The 20,105-nt window shown below is 34.0% G+C and overlaps 1 long non-coding RNA gene across 2 annotated transcripts in view; it reads left to right on the top strand.

Moving 5' to 3' along the window:
- LOC141540992 (uncharacterized) overlaps positions 1-20,105 on the top strand; it is a 224,417-nt gene that overhangs the window by 180,371 nt on the left and 23,941 nt on the right. For both annotated transcript variants that reach the window (XR_012481620.1, XR_012481621.1), the window contains exon 4: positions 16,909-16,972. This is a non-coding gene — a long non-coding RNA (uncharacterized LOC141540992). The remainder of the gene's footprint in view (positions 1-16,908; positions 16,973-20,105) is intronic.

Here is a 20,105-nt window from a genome sequence, read left to right as displayed (position 1 = left end):
GTTATCTGCATCCAGTGGAAGAACTGATAAATAGAAGTATATGGAGTATGTACACATCTCTATCTACATATATGGGTGTGTATGTATTTGTATATATTTACATATACATATACAGTTTGTATCTAATGACAGACTTCTTTAGAATGGTGTGGGGTGGGGAGGGAGAGAAAAAAGTGAAGGGCAGAGAACAAAAGAAAATTTGGAAGCACAGAGAAGCAAAGTACCTGTAAAAATGATGTGTATTGCTTGTTACATAGCTTTCAAAATAAAAAGTAAACTTGGAATGAAAATTCATGATTTTATATTGAATCCTCTTTTTATTTTGTCCTGTATACATAGAAATGTTCTTTTTTCAATCTTTTTGTATTGAAATACAAAATGAACAAAAATTGGAATTTGGAAGCACCCATCTATCAAGAAACAAAAAAAGTTCCATTAACAAACAATCAATTTCAATTACTAAAATCTCAAAAGAGAACACTAATTTAATTTTAATAACTGATATACATTGAAGGAAAAAATAATTTGTTCAAAAGTTTTCCTTTCAAATTAAGTCAAATGAAAAAGCATTAAGTACATACTAGATTCTAAGTACTCTACTAAGTACTGGGTATAAAAAGAAGGACAAAATGATGGTTCCTACCTTCACATAATTTATATTCCAATGCAAAATAACTAGGTGCTTAGAAGACACACACATATGTCTACATATATGTCTTGTGTGAAATATAGCCAGGAAGTCAGTGTCATTGAATTGTACATGTTATTAAGGACTTTAAAAGTCAAACATATGTTTATATAGTTGATCCTGAAGGTAATAAGAAGCCATTGTGGCTCACTGGGTTATACAATCAGGTTTACATTTTGGAGAATCATTTTTGGCAGCTAAGTGGAAAAAGGATTGAACCAAGATGAGACGAGGTTAGAAGCTCTTCTCAGGCCCTCTTAACTTTAGTGATTTTTCTCTGCTAATTATTTCATATTTATCCTTGATATAGGTTTTTTGGTATATGTTTATTTGCTTGAGTGGAGAGAAAGGAAGACACAACGAAGAATAGATTTGGGGTTTTAAGGCAATGGGAAAGATGGAATGCTAAAAGATCATGTTCAGATAAAGAAATTTTGGAGCACAATGAACAAAACAATAGAAGGGATAGATCATGGAAAAATCAATGATATGACTATTTCTGTATGTAACTAAGTAGAAGAAATCACGAAAATAAAGTAGAATGAGAAACCAAAAAGTTAAGGTAATTGAGGGATTCATTGATATATGTATGTGTGTGTGTGTGTGTGTGTGTGTGTGTGTGTGTGTGTGTGTGTGTGTGTGTGAGTCTCCTATTGTGAGGGTAAAAGAGAAGGAAGTGAGAAAGACTGAGCCAAGCCCTCCACTCACCGAGGAAAGAATAGATTCTCAATTAGATGACAAATTGGGATAGTATAAACCTTAAGAGGGGGAATCTGCCTACTGTAAAGAAAGAGGGAGAATCTGGAGATAGCAACAAGAAGGAAGACTATAGTGTCCAATACTGGAAGAGTGGTGAAGGAAGTAGTATGATCAAAAAAATTGCTTGGTTGACTGTTGACCTTCATTCTCCAATATCATCAAAATGACATTAGGATGATAGAGCCAAGTTATAGACTTGTAATTCATCAGACCAGCATGAGCTGGAATGTTCCACCAAAAATAGGACACAAATAATCCAGATGAACACTTGGGATAGATTCTCTAAATTTGCACAACTCATGTTTCTTTTGAGCTATTTCAATTCTGCTTTGACACAGGTATCTCATGCTAGGTGGTCTTGTGCCAGTATCTCCCACTTCCAAGGCTATTCAGAGAAATCATGAAAATGTCTTTGTACTCTTTGTGCACTCTCTGTAAAATAATCTTTTAGGCAAGTGTACTTTGGCATTTGAACAATGTGACTTGTCCCTTGGCATTGCGCTCTCTGCAGTAAAGTTGGAATGCTTGGCAATTTAATTTGAGAAAGGACCTCAGTGTCTGGTACTTCATCCTACCAGGTGATCTTCAGCATCTTCTTGAGATAATTCAAATGGAAATGATTCAGTTTCCAGGTATGAAACTGGCATATTCTCCAGGTTTCAAGAATGCCACACTTAGTGAAGACCAGAAGGTGGAAGGAGTGAAAAAGAAAGAGGTTTAAAATAAAAAGAAGTTTGTTCAGACTTTCTCTAAATCAGATTGATTATGTTCATCTTTCACTTGGCTTCTTTCCACATGATCATAGCCAGAGTAAGCAGTATAAATGTTTCCTGCTGGAGCTGAGAGAAGACATTTATTTAGTTTCTATGTTATATATACAAGTTATTGTTTATTTATAGAAAACTCAATATCAGTTACTAGGATTTTGCCATGGAAAGAGAATATGCAGGTTTTTACTTGATATTTAAAATATAGAAAATCATTTTCATTCTCTATTTTACAAACTAAAAAAAAAATTTTGAATAGAGTAACCACTGGAAATTATGGGATCCTTAGGCATGCACTTTAAACAGGAACACAGCAACTTTGGTCACTGCTTCCTGTACTACTGCCCATACAACCCAGATACTCTTTATCATTTCTTTCAAATCTCTAATTCTAACCCTCTCCAAACATCCTGAGGTTAACATTATAAGCGTCTTGGTGCTTCTTCACTGTACTGTTTATGTGTGTGTCACACACCTAGTAAATGTTAAGTATCTGAGGCTGGATTTGACTCTAGGACCAGTATTCTATCCACTATACCATCCAGCTGTCCCTCTTTGCTAGACTCATTAGCTCTTCTTAAAGTGACTCTAATAAGTAATATTAATCTTTGAATTTCTGAAATTCAGTTTAATTCAATAGACATTTATTATTCCCTTATTGCAGAGAAGACAATGTACAAGGCATTAGGATAGTCAGTTATGAAGGACTTTTCAATTTAATGTGCATGTATTTGTATCAAGAGATACAAATTTGTGTGAGTCCTTTTTAGAAGATATGATGAAAGAAAGTGTGATGAAATATTTGAGAAACAAGAGACCACTTTATCTGCTAACTAAGCAAAGGTTTTGTGAGGATGTGGCCTTGACATTTGGGAGTTAGATGGAGTTGAGAGTATGGAGAAATTCACTACAGGTGTCGAGAGAAGAGCAAAATAGAAATTAAATAGAAGAACATAGAAAAAGTACAGAACAATGAATATTCCTACCTATTTGTTTATATTGAGCAGGGTTCTCAAACTATGGCCTGCAGGCCTGCTGGGTTATGGCAAATGGGCTGAGGGGTGGGGACAGTGTGAGTTTTTGCTTTTACTATAGTCCGGCCCTCCCACAGTCTGAGGGACAGTGAACTGGCCCCAGATTTAAAAAGTTTGAGACCACTGGTATTGATACTTCATGAAAGAGAATAGTATGAAATAAGCGAGGATATGTAGTTTTCAGCCAAAATGTAGAAGATTTTGAATTCCAGAATTAGAAATTTATTCATTAGGGAATGGAGATCCCTAGGAAGCTTTTGAGACCCACAATTGATCAGTGACATGATAAGAACAGTGCATTAGGAATATATACATAAACATACACATATATATATGTATGTACACAAAAGCATATATATTAGGATATATGTACATGGTGTTTAGATATGAACAAATATAGTGACATGTATATATACACAGTGCATACATATGGATACATATATATTTAGACACAATTTATACACATATTATATGTGTCTTAAGAATATATAGACATGTATATATGTATACATTTACATATCTGTATATATATTCCTAATACACTATCATATGTTTGTATACATGCATATATACACATATGTATTCATACATACATAGTATATATGTGTTTATATGCATGTAAACAATTTCTAAAACCATCAAATATTTATAAGGTCAAATAAGCTTTCCAATAACAATGTTTTCCTCGATATGGCCTTAGAATCCATTCAGTAGTCCACATAGCAGCTAGTAGACAAATAAAATGAATAGACAATTATTCAATTGTATAGCCCTCTGGATAACTGAATCTCTCAAAGATTTCTTCACCTCCCCCACCAAGCCATTATCCTTTATTTGTTTTTATTTTAACCTCATCAATTATCTGTACACTTGCTCTAATTTTTTCCATTGGTTTCTATTATGTCTTTTGCAGACCATCTATTTTCACTGAGCACTGATGGAGGTTAGTGGCTGTTTTTGTTTGAGAAGCTATTCACTGTGACTGAGAGATGTTTGTTCAGGGAGCAAGCCATGAGGGTGCCCACATGAATGTTAAACCACCCATTTCTTCCTCAGACATGTTGGTCCTTTCAGAGTGGTTCCTGAGGTCACTGGTGGGGCACTGGAAGGGATGGATGCACAGCTGATTTTATTAGGGGCTATGTAGATAAGGACAGACCATAGCTGCAAGGTCAAATATTTGACCAAAAGTGAAAACAAAATAAAGCTGGATGTTGAAAATATGAGAGGAAAGAGAGTCTTTTAAAAGAATGACATAAAAGAGCCAAACAGAAAAGAAACCACTATCGTTTCCATGAGAATCTTTAGTTAGTTTCTGTTCTCTCCTTTTATGACCATTTCAAGTAACTAAGTACATATGGCATGTTTGTAAGTAAAGCAGTCGATGAAGTTAGTTACACCTCTGCATTTATGGCCATGCCCCTGAGTATTATTAACTTTTACACTCCCCATAAAATATAATTTATCACTTAAATAATTTGCTTTGTGTCAGGGCTCAGTGTGCTCCAGTGCTTTCCTGCTCATTAAATGAGATATTTTTACTTAATGAGCCAAGGATGTCCTTTGCATTTAACATTAGAATTGATTTCAAACACTTCATTTTTATAACACTTTGGGTATGTGATTTCAAAAATGTAGGTTTCATCTCAAAATGTCAATGGGAAACAAATCAGAGATTGTTAAATGTGGGCAGCATTTTAGGTGATAAGGAAAAAGTTTTATACATGGTGAAATCTGGAGATTTAGACCTGTGAAAAAGAAATCCAAACAAAACAATGTCCTCCTACCCCCTGAAAAACCTCATAACATTGTCCCGAAGTAATCAGACTTCCTTCTTAATAGTAATACAGAAATTTGAAGAATAATGTAATAATGTTCAGGGGAAAAGTCTATCCTAAATAATTCTGAAAGCAAGATGGAAAGTCTGAACCCAAAGCAGTCTGAATATCAATATGTAGGGTAGTTATCTTCTGATTGATCACTGGGGGGCATGCTTAAGGACTGGATCTTTGATATCATTTTTAGAAGAGCTCCCAGCTGAGGAAATTCCCTCTCACCAATTCATGTCAGCAACTTTTCTGCAACCTACTGAGAAGTCAAGTTACTTGTCCAGGGTCATGTATCATATCAGATATGGGACTTGAATCCACTTTCCTGGTTTCCAGGCTGGCTCCCTATCCACCCTGCTAGGCTGGCTCTCAATTTGATTTTGTCCTCATGAAAATGATAAATGGCTACTTCAGCCTTCCATTCATCTAGCTAACTAAAGATTTCAGATTTGAAAATTTCTACTTAAAAAAAAAATGATAGATGTCTTATGCAATGTCCAAAGAGAAATAATATTCCCTATAAAGGTGGAAATTCTCCAAAAGGAATGTATGGATTTCATCAAGCTATAGGGTCTTTTCAGGAAGATATACAGTCTCTAAAAAGAAACCAGTCTAGCCAGCTGCACTGTAAAAGCAGCATGGATAATAATCTCTTAAGACAAGGACATTTGAATAGGTGCTGATATATGGTGGTGAAAGCAGCATTCACAGAAATGAAAATATAATATCAAAATTATGAAGTATTAAGACATTTTTAAAGATTTTTACAAATTTTTTACATCATAGTAAACTGAACAGATTTTCTGTCACTAAGAAAGTATTTATTAATTAAATTATTTTATTGTGAAAAATTGTTTTAAAAATTAGTTGTTTTGAAAAAAAAAATTCTTGGAATATATACTGAATTTATTTCCTACTGTGAGGATATAGAATTTTCCTAGCATATGGCAGAAACAACACTGGGAGACTCTTTTCTCCCTTTGTTATGCTATGGAAAGGTTAATAAAAGAAGCAAGTGTTCGTCTGTGATATATGTTGACACAGCTTTTTAATGAACCATGGAGACCTAGTGTCTGCTGCAGTTTTAAAGGCAGCACCCTCTTAGTTCAGGTTTGATATTGGAATGAAGGCATCTTGCAAGCTAAAAACATTTAATAAAGGAGACATTTGCAAGTCATTGAACATTTAATAAAGGAGGTTTATTTGCCCTAACACAGCAAAGATATGTAACAAGGATACATTGGTGTGAAGTATTTCTTCTCTGGATACTGTTCCCCTTAACTCTATCCAGAACCATGTCTATTCAATAAGTTATTAGGGTTGAGAATTCACATGTTCTTTTACACCTACAAAGTCAAATAGTTCTAGACTCATGTGACTTGGATTTTTTATGTCCCTAGGTAACACAGAAGCTGCACCAGGAAAGCCAGGGCTTTAAGGACAAATTAATCTTGGGCTTATTCCATGTTGCTTGGAGGATAAAATGGGGAAAGAGAAGGGACAGCGAAGGGAATAAGTATTTGTAAAGTGCCTACTATCATCCAAGTACTGTGTTGTGCTTCTTACTAATATTATCTCACTTAATCCCTCACAACAATCTTGCGAGAGAGGTCTTATTATTTATTTTTTTATAATGAAGGAAACTGAGGCAAACTGAGGAAACTTAACTGAAGTTAAGTGACTTGTGCAGCAAGTGTCTGAGTTCAGATTTTTCTGAGTCCATGTCCAGTGCTCTGTTTAATGCATCATCAGGTACCGCCACATTAAAGAAACATTGGCCTTATCACACCTAACAGTGTAATTTGGCCATGAATCATGTAGCACCATGAATTCTGAAAAAATAAAATAGAAGTTGGTATAAGAAGATTATAGAATATGGATGAAAATTACTTGTATGAAAGAAGTGACATAATATATATTATTAGAGATCATATCGGCCAATATTATGTGTTATAAATTAGAAAAATTCTATAGTCTTACAGTAGAAGATAAATTTGTTATAACATTATCCAAAGAAAAACATATTTTCAAAATAACTATTTTTTTTCAATTTAAAAAACCTCTTTCAAAATAAAACAATGTATAATCAGAAAAGGAGTAGACAAATCATGTAGTTGAGAAGCAAAGATTGCAGATTTAACTGAATACTGAAGTTGTACCCATGGAATTTTTTTTGCTTTCTATTTCAATATTTTATTGATTTTTAAAATTATAAATGTATATATGTGTATCATGTGTATTGAATACTATATAATGTGTGACACATGACATCATTTTATATGAAAATATTTGTTGTTCAGTTGTTCATTCATCTCCAAATCTTTGTGACCATATGGATCAATTGTCTATATGGTTTTCTTGACAAAAATACTGGACTAGTTTGCCATTTCTTTCTCCAGTTTTATGCAGACAGGGATTAAGTGACTTGCATGGTCACACAGCTGGTAAACAGCTAAGGTCAATTTTTAATTCTGGTCTTTTTGAGTCCATGAATACATTGTATCTTCTCATTGACTTTGTGCTCCCCCCACTTTCAAGTAAAAGCCTTCTTATGACAAATAAATATAATCAATCAAAACAAATCAGCATATTGGCTATATCCATAAATGTATGTCCAATTCTATATCTATTTTTTGCCATTTTTCTTCTAAGTGATGGAAGACATACTTCAACATCAAGTCCATAAACATGGCTCATCAATGTTCTGAAGTCTTTGGATATTGTTTGTATTTATATTATTTTATGTATGAAAAGTTAAAAAAAACTAAGGGGAAGGTATCTAGTGAATTGAGTTGTATTCATTCAAGGATAGGAATCTCATAGCATGGGAAGTCTTAGATGGATTGCAGTCTGAACTATTGCTGGAAAATGCTTTGTTGTTGACATCATGGATCCACTAAAGTATCAAGAAAAATATAAAATTTAAAAAAGATAAATGGGAAGAAAAAAATTCAGAAAAATAGATTTCATTTAGTTTCCAGCCTAGAAGGAAGAAATGTTTCTTGTTTTAAAAGACAAAAGTTAAGATCATAATTATGGTTTTATTCTACACAGAAGCAATTAAAATAAAAAAAAAATTCCACTTTCCCTTCTTTTATGTTACTTGAAAAAAAAACTAACAAAAAGAGTTTAATACTTACATATATAGTGGCTCATGTGTTGCAGGTGTTTGTTTTTGTTTGTTTTTGTTTTTCCTGGAAAAACACCACTGCAGTTGACTTTTTCTTGTTACAATTAAAAACAAAAAGAATATTTCTCATTCAATGTGTACTGGTAAAATATTAGATTCTATGGGGGGCAGCTAGATAGAGCACAGTGGATAGAGCACCATACCTGAAGTCAGGAGGACCTGAGTTCAAATGTGGCCTCAGACATTTAACATTTATTTTTGCCCAGGATCACACAGCTAGGAAATGTTAAATGGCAGAAAAAAAATAGATTCTATTGAACAGGATAGACTTAAAAGAGATGTGGCAATAGTTGGAAAATAATGGAAAGTTGAAATGAATTATATTTCTTTTAAGTCCATCAAACTTTCTTTAATGAAATTAGATAAGCCCTAAATTATTTTTCTTTACAAAATAGCTATATTGGAGAGGGACAGTTAAGTAGCACAGTGGATAGAACCTTGGAATCAGGAAGAGGAGTCTTCCTGAATTAAGATCTGGCTTCTGGACAAGTCATTTAATTCTATTTCAGTTTCCCTCATCTAAGAAATGAGTTGGAGAAAAAAAAAAAGTCACACCATTTTAGGATTTTTTTCCCAAGAAAATTTCCAAATGAAGTTGCAAATAATTGGATATGACTGAAAAATAACTGAACAATAAACAATATTGGGGTTAGTACGTGTCTATGCATTAGTACTAAGCTGTTTCAGACAAAATCCACTTTAAGTAACCAAAAATGGGTGAGATATGAGGATTTTTCAAATGCCAAAGTCAAAAGGAAGAGTTACATTAAAAAGAGGCAAGGAAAACTGTTTGGCAAATCGAATAGGTTAGAGGCAATTTGGAAAAATAGAAATAAACAATAGATTTGGAGTCAGAGGACCTGAGTTCAAAAATCTGCTTTGGTCATTAACTATCTGACTTTGAACAAGCCATGTAAACTCTGTGGGATTCAATTTTCTGCTCTGAAGAGATTGAACTAGTTGCCCCCAGTTGTTGTTTCCATCAATAGGTCTATAATCTTACCATTCTTTACAGATAATGGCTATCTCTCTTGAACAGTGTAAGAGATGAACAAAAGCTTTTATTCATTTATTCATAATAGTATTGTATTTTTCCAAATGCATGCAAAGATAGTTTTCAACATTCATCTTTGCAAAACCTTATGCTCCAGATTTTTTCCCCTTTCCCCCCTCCCCAGATAGCAAGCAATCAAATATGTTTTACTTGTGCAATTCTTCTAAACAAATTTCTACATTTATGCTGTGCAAAAAAAAAAAAAAAAACAATCAAAAGGGAAAGAAAACAACAAAACATCAAGCAAACAACAAGCAAAAAACAACACAAGAAACAAAAAAGAAACATCAAGCAAACAACAACAAAATGGAAATACTATGCTTTGATGCATAACAATGTATGTGTCCAAGTTTCCCTACATCCCCTCTAACATTTATCATTATCTTTGCCTATCACCTTAGCTTGTATGAGATGTATGAAGTAGTACCTTAGAGTTGTCTTAATTTGCATTTCTCTAAATAGTGATTTAGAACATTTTTATATGAGTAGAAATAGCTTTAATTTCTTCATTTGAAAATTGTCTATTCATATCCTTTGACCATTTATCAGTTGGGGAATGATTTTTATTCTAAGTTTGAGTCAATTCTCTATATATTTTAGAAATGAAGCTTTTATCAAAAACACTGATTATAAAAAATTTCCCCCAGCCTTCTGTTTCTCTTCTAATCTTGGATGCATTGGTTTTTAATTTAATGTAATCAGAGTTATCCATTTTGCATTTCTTAATATTCTCTAGTTCTTCTTTGGCCATATTTTCCTCATTTATCTACTGGACCTGAGATCTAGACTATCCCTTGTTTTCTAAATTTGTTTATAGTATCAACTTTATGTCTAAATCATGAACTTATTTCAGCTATATCTTGCTATACCATATTAGGTGTTGGTCAATGCCTAGTTTCTGCCTTACTATTTTCTAGTTTTCCCAGCAATTTTTGTCAAATAATGGGTCCTTATTCCAGAAGCTGGAGTCTTTGGGCTAATAAAATACTATATTACTATAGTCACTAACTATTATGCCTTGTGAACCTAACCTATTCTATTCATCTACTGCTCTATTTCTTAGCCAGTACCAAATGGTTTCCATGACCGCTGCTTTATAATATAGTTTTAGATCTGGTACAGTGAGGCATTTTTTCTTTGCATTTTCTTTCATTACTTTGCAGTTTTTCCATTAATTCCCTTGAAATTCTTGACCTTTTTGAACATAAGCTTTTAAAAGAAGCTCTGGTACTTGAGAAATTAGACAACTAGAAGGCTATGAAAGCAATGAGCTCTTCACCCTTCACTCTCTAAAACTGTTTCTCAATCAACATTCATAAAATATCTACCATATAAAAAGTACCAGTAATGGAAAGACAAAAAAATGAAACATGTCTTGTCATCAAGGTGATTACATTCAACTGGGGAGATGGAACATATACATGAAAAATAAACATAAGGTAATTTGAGAAAGGAGAGGGCACTGCTATCTGATGGGGGTAAAGTGATTTTGGAGTAGGATGGATCCAAGAAGGTTTTCTCTAGGAGGTGACCCTTTTGCTCAGCTTTATATGAAAGTCCACTAGGTAGAGAAGAGGAGAAAGTGTATTTCAGGCTTGGGAGAATAACATAGGAAATAGAAGATCTTGAATAAAGAATAGCAAGTAATCCAGTATGAAATAAAATTGTGGAGAAGGCAAGAAGGAGCCAGATTGTGGAGAGCTTCACATGTCAAACTGAGGAATCCATAGATAGACTGTAGAACATAGAGTCATTAGAGGCTCTTGAGTAAGAGAGATAAACTGATTCTCATAAAGTCACACAGTGGCAGCATTACTACTCAAACACAGTGTTTTTGACTCCCAGGTTTACAGTCTTTCCACCATGTCAAGCTGCCTCATACCAGAGTAAAATCAAGTCAAAAGGCATTTATTAAATGAAAAATATACCAAAAATAGTGGTATACACACACACACACACACACAAACACACACACACACACACACACACACACACACACACACACATCCCAAACTCCGTGTATGGGTTCTTACATTCTAATTGTAGATTGTAACTATTCCAGATTTTACATGACTCTATTTTTGAATCTCTGTAGCTTAGAAAAGTTCATCAACTTGAATGCAAGGCCATGGTGATAAAAAGTTGAGTTAGGTTGATCTAATAACAGGCCATCACTTAGTGCCAGATCAAAGTCTTTGTAACAGCATAGCTGAAGCCCACTGGCATAGGTTTTCTAGAACCCAGGGTCATCACCTTGCCATCTTGAGGACTTTAGTGAAGGATTAATGGTGTACTCATATTTTATTTAACAAATAATAAATAATGTGTCCTATTTCTGCCTGCTATTTTAGACTTTTACTGTAAGAAAGATCATTATCACCTCCAACAGTTTGATTTCTAAAGAGCTTTAGTTGTCAATATTTATATCAGATTCCTTGTTTTGTTCTAATTATGCTTCCTATTTTCCCCTCAGCTCTCTTTTTGTGGTCAACATCACATTCAATGAGTAGCAGAGTGCACTCATTTAACAATTTCGTCCTTCAAAACCAGTTTGAGATAGAACAAGATTATTGTTGTTAGGCTTTTTTTTTTTTTTTCTCTTTCTGTCAGCACATGATACAGTAGAAATCCTAAATCAATAACACTTTTTATTCCTACACAATTGATGCATAACATCCTTCTTCACATGGAGGTTTAATGTGTTGTAAATTAATTATCTGGAATGAACACAGGGTCAATGGGCCTTGGTATGACCGGGATGTAATGTTAAAGTGTTCCATTTCCTCCCTCCACTCTTCAGCTCTTACTGAGTCTTTTATACATGTCAGTTATGCCATCTTCCGCAATCGGCTCCCTTAAGGGTAGTTAATGCCCCTCTAGGGATTGATCGATAGAAAAAATTTTGCTTTACCATAAATTTACTCAACTATTTTCTGCCTTCCAGGCACAAAAGGGACATTTTTATTCGCCATACCTCCAGCAGTGCATTTTCTATTAAGAAAATTTAATTGAAATGAATCTCACACATTTTGTCTCCATCCAGAGTGTTATATGAAAGATCCAAATGGGGCACATGTGGGTTTTATTATCCCTCTCTGCCAACGGGGAAGGAAAATAATTGTTTATTTTCCTCCCACTCCAAACCAAAGAAAGATAAAGTTATCCACCCCATGATCTAATTGTGGAAATGAAGGCAGTTCCATTTCAAATGAAATAAAAACAACTCCAGTAAAGTGGAGTCTTCATCAGGAGCAAAGCAATTAGAAAACAGAAATTCACTAAGTTTCACTAAGTACTCAATTTTCGTTTTCTTCCCTTTAAAATAAGACAAAGAGCGACAAACTCCATTATAATTTTGAGATAGCTCTGCTATTAGTAGCTATAGAAACAAGGTAACCAGGTAGTGAATACAGGCTAGACACACACAGATACAAGCACACATATATGCACATCAATGCAGCTAGGATAATGAGAAGACAAATAAGACCTTTTAAATTCTTATCTTGTAGTGATGTCCCTGGTTAGTGGGGTGACCCACTGGGAAAAGGAAGGTCCAACATCACTCTGTCGTTTCAGTGGCAAGTCTGGGAATTCACTGGGATGTGTTGTTCCCCTACCAGCAGCCACCCATCCTTCAGTAAACAAGGCAGCGCTAAAACTGCACTCACATCAAATAACAGGAAGCCCCCACTAGGGTCAACGCCATGATTTCTTTTCAGATGTTCTTTCTCTTTTGTCAAATGATGATGTCAAGTGCAGGGGTGGTGAGTGGAACCAAATCTCCTTTACTTCCCTTGACAACGAGGTCAACAGCACTTGTAAATTCAGCCTATCCCAGCTGCAGCTGTGTCAAAAGTTGCGAGCTCAGCGGGACGGTGAAATGATACAAGGAACAACGTATTTCCCGAACTCCCACTTGCCGTGTATCTAGGGAAAATGCTTCTCTTTGATCTTAAGACAAGTTTCTAAGGAAGATTTTTCATCTCAGGATTTATCTCCACATCGGCTCTTGGGTCATCAGAGACCCTCTGTCTCTGGATTTTGAGGGGTGATATGAGTGCCACATAAGGAGCATTATAGGTAGATCTCTTGTTATCTTCCATTCACATGTTTCAGGAGTCTGAGTCCTATGTAAAAAGAAAAATCACCTATATATCCCTGAATAATACAGTAATAGGCAGAAGAAGTATAATTCTAATGAGACCTTCTGATTCTGAAGGCAAAGTTCTTTTCTCTCTCTCTCTCTCTCTCTCTCTCTCTCTCTCTCTCTCTCTCTCTCTCTCTCTCTCTCTGTCTCTCTCTCTCTCTCTCTGTCTCTCTCTCTCTCTCTCTGTCTCTGTCTCTCTCTCTCTGTGTCTCTCTCTCTCTCTCTGTCTCTGTCTCTCTCTCTCTCTGTCTCTCTGTCTCTCTCTCTCTCTCTCATATAGTAGAATATGCTATATTCCACTACATACTACATATACACATATGTACATACACATATGCATGCATACACATATATAAATCCATACATACATATATATGCAAACACACACACACATATATATATATACCTGCACACACATAAATATTAATTTATATATATGTATTATATATATAATATATATATATGTATATATATATATATATAGCTTCTTTGTATTTCTGAGATCTAGAATGCTCCATTCCACTTCAGGAGATTTGGTCTTATTAACTTCAAGATTTGGAGGAACTATTGGACAAATTCATTTCATTATAAAAAAAAAAAAACCAAACCCTGAATTTTTTTCACCCATCAAATAAATATAATGCAATACTTTAATATCATTGGTGATTCATGATTTCATCAATGTGATCTTCTCCCTATTTCCTCTTATATAAGTCATAATCTTCCCCATTCTAACTCATCCTAGAAAATTCTTGGCCATACTTTCTAATAAGTTCTTCATAAAGATTAGCTTTAATATACTTGGCCTTCTCTTTAGTCATGCAATGTGCCAGTATAGCATAAAGAATGTCAATTTATTGTCTCTTATTCTTATTATAAAATTGACTAATTTTCTTTTCAGATTATATTAGTCTCCATCTGTAATATAATAGAGTGAGGGACAAATTCTTTTCTTGCACCAAAGTTGTCATTTATAGCATTAGAAGTTGCTGTTACCTCATTGTTAGTTAATCATTTCAGTTATGTCTCACTCCCCCATTTGGATTTTCTTGGCAAAGAAACTGGAATATTTTGCAATTTTCTTTTTCAGCTCATTTGAAAGGTGAGGAAACTGAGGCAAATAGGATTAAGCAACTTGCCCAGGATCATACAGCTGGTAAGTGTCTGAGGTCAGATTTGAACTCAGGAAAGTTAAGCCTTCCTGACTCCAGACCTGGTGCTCTATCCAGTGTGCCACATGGTTGTTGTCACCTACCAGGTACCTTTCAATTATATTTTAGTTTGATAATTTTATATCTGTTTAGGCAATGTGTAGTGATCTGTGATTTGTAGTCACATGTAGCAGAAGAATGCTGGTTTTGAAAACATGGTATTTCCCATCAGAACATACTGATAACAATATAAATGCTGAATGGGCACACAGACTAATGTAGATGAAAAAGAGAAGAGAGACCTGGAGTCAGGAGGATCAGAGTTCAAATCTAGCCTCAAATATTTATAAGCTGCATGATGCTGGGCAATTCCATTAATATCTGGTACTCCAGTTTTTTCATCACAAATGGTGAAAATAATTAAATCTATCTCTCAGGGTTATTTTGAAACTCAAATGAGATAATTTGTAAAGTGCTAAGTACAATGTCTGACATATAGTAAGCACTGTGTTAGCTATCATCATCAACATCATCATCATCATCATCATTGTTAATTACAAGATCTCATTTTTGTCCTTCTGTATAATTGCCAGGTGACTTCTAGAAAAGGCTAGCAAGATGGAAAGAGGCTTAGATTGCTATGAATTCTGAATGTCTCTTTCTAGGAAATGCCATTTCATAAAGATTTTGGATTGTATTTTTCAAATGGATACTGACCTTAAATCCCTCCAGTTAGTCCAATCACCATGATTGGATGAGTTGTCTATTATCCCACAAGGAGTATGTCCACAAAATCAGAATTTGAATTTAGCTGTCCTGATCTCAAACTGAGGACTTTTCCCACATATCACATTGCCACTTCATTCTCCAAATGGAAAAGAATCTCAGCTCTTTAAAAAAATGTGATCCTTAATGCTTTGAGAAGCTAAGTTCTTAACATCATTTTTGTGTGCTCCCCTGCAAGGTATCAGGCTACAGACTTGGATGAAATCCAGTGTTGTAGATTAATAAGAGACCAGACTTTGACTACTGTAAAGTTGTGCTATATCTGCAACCCAAGTAGAAAGTCTGTAACTCCCTGATTGGCTAATAATGTATAGAATTTATTTAACATGTGACACAAAAACATGCATGTAAACATAAAAAGAACTCCCTCATTCAATACTCTTTCCCTCTACCAAAATATAATTACATTGAAATAATTGAGATTGAAATGCTGAATTATTTTTTGGCTACCCATAAATAGAAGCAGCCTGTTACAGTGGATAGGATATTGGGTCTGACATCAGGAAAAACTGGGTTCAGATCTCAGCTCTAACTCTTATTAACTGGCTGACATTAGGCAAGTCACAACTTTTGAACCTTCAGACTTCTTAGAATCTATCTGCTTAGCTCTTGAGGACTGAAATTTGATTTGCCATACTGTTTAATGGGTATCTTCAATAAAAACCATTCGTCTACATTACTGTTTATTATACATGTGTCATAGTTATCCTTGCACTTAAAAGAATTGTGTTTGTGTGTGATTATGTCTCTTTTGTCAGACTTAGTCATCATTTTAAACAGAAATTAAAGAGACTGTTGAAGTTATATTATTTTCCCAATTTTCAAGGAACTGACTATCATACCCTCATCATTAGGCAGAATTATCTTTTGTGGGGAGTGGGAAGAAGAAAAAGTGAACATGTAACTAAAGAATCAGAGAAAAAAAAGTTCAGAAAGAATGTCAATTTGTGAGAAAAGGATGGATTTTATGAGGTGAAGAATTGGCACTTAATTATCTTTCATACTGGAGCTGTACACTTTGGGCAGAAATCTTTTTTTATTTTATTTTATTTATTTTATTAATTTTTATAATTATAACATTTTTTGACAGTACATATGTATAGGTAATTTTTTTTTACAACATTATCCCTTATACTCCCTTCTGTTCCGAAATTTTCCCCTCCTTCCCTCCACCCCTTCCCCTAGATGGCAGGCATTCCCATACATATTAAATACCTTATAGTATATCCTAGGCACAACATATATGTGCAGAACCGAATTTTGTTGTTGTTGTTGTTGCAAAGGAAGAATTGTATTTGGAAGGTAAAAATAATCTGGGAAGAAAAACAAAAAAAATGCTCACAGTTTATACTCATTTTTGGGCAGAAATCTTAATATATGAATATGGAGGGAAGGGTAAGAGAGAGTGTTGGCATGCATTATATAGTATTTTGGTTATATAGTATTTTATATCTTATGTGGGAATAGTCTTATTCTCTTACTCTAATTTTCTCATTCTGGAAGGTTTGGCTGCTTAGAGAAGATCCACCATCAAAAGTCAAACTCAAATGCTCTCACAATCCTAGAGGTAAGCCTGTTGAAGAGGAATACCCTTCCCTTACTCATCACTTTAGCTCTTGAGAGGAATCAAAATACCATGGTGAATACAGGACTGGACCTAGAATCAACTCTGAGCTCAAATCTATACATACACTTTTCAACTGTTTGACTCTCAACAAATCCCTTAACTTCTCTCTGCTTCAATTTTCTTATCTCTAAAATAGGTCAATGATGGCAACTACCTCCTTAGGCTACTTTGAAGATAAATGATACAATATTTTTAAAGTCATTTGCAAATCTTCAGTGATTATATAAATGAAAATTATCATCATTATTGTTGTTATTATTACTACTAGGACAACTATTAGTAAGCTCCCAGATATGTATTTCTTTGTACACAAACTAATCTCACAACAATGTTCTTTTTAGATTTTAAACATAACAATTTATTTAGCAATGAGGCAAAATAAGTGATGTCATGGATATTTATTATGTAGTAAAGCAAAATGCAAAAGGAAAAAAAAATATGTCAAACTTCACACAATTTTGGGTCACATTGTCCCACCAAAGAACTTAGAATTTGTGGGGGAGAGTGGGCACATACAGAAAACTGTGGTACTTACAGAAAACTGAAAGGGAAATGTGAAAAAAAATTATGTGCTTGGGGTAATTTACAACTTTGAACTATAGACTTTGATGTCAGTAGTCTATTCAGCAACATCTGCACCACTTGAAGCCATTTCTTTGCCAACTATCTGTTGTTCCTTACTTCTCCCTAGGTGGGCAAGTCTTTTTCTCTTGTTTTCCCCAAAACATGTAACATTTATAAGCTCTTTCCACTTACAGTCACCTTTAAATAGAAACCTTGAAGGGATGTTGGGAAAATGTTGCCTTATTTGTATCTTCTAGTGGTTCTTTTTAAGCTGGAGAATAGCAGTGTCATGAGGCTGGCAAATTCTGGCAATTACAGACCAGATATTCATTCATTTGCCAAGATTCTGCTGTGTTGGCCAATAAGATGTTAGCAAAACAGCTCAGGTTGATCTCTCTAAGCATCCAACTCTTCATGTACTAGCATCCTAAGCTGTTCGAATTGATCTCAGCAGTTCTGTTCATACAGGTAAATGGTTGCATAAATCTTTTTTTCCCTTTTAGCTTTTCTCTCTCAAACTAGAGAGGATAGCAAAGAGCAACAATAGCTAGAACTCCAGTCTTTATTAAATCAATAAGGATCTTAGCATCTTTTGTCATCTGACTATTCCTCCTGGCTTTTTTCCTAAGTAGCTCTAGTGGAAATGCTTTTCAATCCCACACTGAGTCGTCTTTTACCCCTTCTTGATCATTTCAGTTTCATCTTTAGCCTCTACCTTTTCCAATCTCTCTAATTTGTTTCAATGATTTCAATCACCCACTGAGTGACTCATCTTTCACATATGAATTTCCCTTAAAAAATCAACAGTCATTTAATTGTTATTTAAGGCTTAAAATAGTTATATGTCAATGAACAGAGGGATCATAATGTCCTACAAATTTACGTTCACAAACAACCCTCCATTTCTGTCTATAACCATGAAATTGCTTTTATGACCTTACATATGATCAGTTTTTAATAAATTATAAAAATTGGGCTTTAAACCATCAAAATATTCACAAGACATCACCTTACATCCTTTACAATCTTTATATTTAGAACATTATGAATTTTCTGCCCATAGTGATTAAATTCCATCTGATATCTGTGTTTTTGTCACATATATATCTTAATAGTTTTTATTAAATCAAAGTTCTTTTCCTATTCCTTAAAGATATCAAATTATTCATCTATGAAAGAGGAAATACTTTACAGTTAAACTCATTCTTTTCAGGAAAGTACTTTTCTGCTTCTCTGAGCACTAAATTATTTCATATAAAATGGCACCACCTTAAAGTATAACTTCTTGAGGCCATTTTTTTTTGGTGATGGTTCTAGTGGGGGATGAGTTATTCTTCTCTCTGCTCCTTGAGAACCTTAGAAAAAATGTCAATGAATTTTGGCTCATTGGTGAACAACACTGTGGTCCCTTGATATGTTAGGTTAATGAGGAATTTCTCTCCCCATTTTTGAAATTGTCTAGAGATAGGATAGAACACAAGAAGTTGTTCAGGACCTCAATATCGTTCTTCATTAAATTTTTCTTTCTGATTGGAAAGGAGTCAGAGAAGCAGATTTAAAGAAATAAGGAGTCATCTTGTAATTCAAAATTAGAAGTTAGTCACAAACATTTATTAAGCACATATGCCTGGTACTATGCTAAGCAGTATTATAATTAGAAATGTTTGGGCACAATATTTACAAAAACTTTTATTTTCAAATCATACAAAAATTATTCTAATCCAGGAAAGATTTTATTACAAAATTTATTATATTAATGCCTATTGTAATAAACAGAAACCTATGAGTATTTATTTGTATCTTAAAGATTGAAAGGTGATGATATCATCCCATTAGCCTTTGAGTCTGGCTAAAGACTCATTTCCAATGTTGAATCAAAGGCATGTTTGCTCAATATAAACAAATATGCTCCTTATCAGGTCCTTTTGTATGAAGACATACTTTTTAATTTTTAAAAAATTTTCATGCTTGTTCAACTGTGTAAATCTTTTCATGAGGGAAAACAAAATTTGCCCTTTCTATCTCCTCCCTCCATTCAGCTTCCCTGAGCTTAACATTATTAAATACTTAGGTCTAATTATTTTGAGACATATCATTTGATCATTTGAAATGATAGAAAGCCCCTGGTTTATTTGTAATGTGGAGAAACCATACTACATATGCTATCAGCAAATCTTCTTAGATAGATGCTAATTCAAAGAACAAACAAACAAGCAACAAAATTAGTGAAAGAACAGATGAATTCATGCTTCATTCTTTAAATTTTAAACTTCACCAAATAGCATATTTAATTAGAAAACATTTTTCTCCAAGGTGAGAAAAGGATTAAATTATGAGACTATTTTATAAAGCTGGCAAAATATTTTTAAAATGCCTTAGAATCATCTAGCCTTATAACAACCTTATTATATGGAAATTTAAAAATAGAAAAAACCGAGGTCAAAAAATGTTCAAGGGAAATACCTTGGATCCAAGGGAAGGTGGAATTTAGTCATGCTATTCTAAAAGG

Source organism: Sminthopsis crassicaudata, chromosome 4 (genome assembly GCF_048593235.1).
Source record: "Sminthopsis crassicaudata isolate SCR6 chromosome 4, ASM4859323v1, whole genome shotgun sequence".
NCBI lineage: Eukaryota > Metazoa > Chordata > Mammalia > Dasyuromorphia > Dasyuridae > Sminthopsis > Sminthopsis crassicaudata.
The sequence above is the reverse complement of the archived record's forward strand: the minus strand, read 5'-3'. Positions and strand labels throughout refer to the sequence as shown.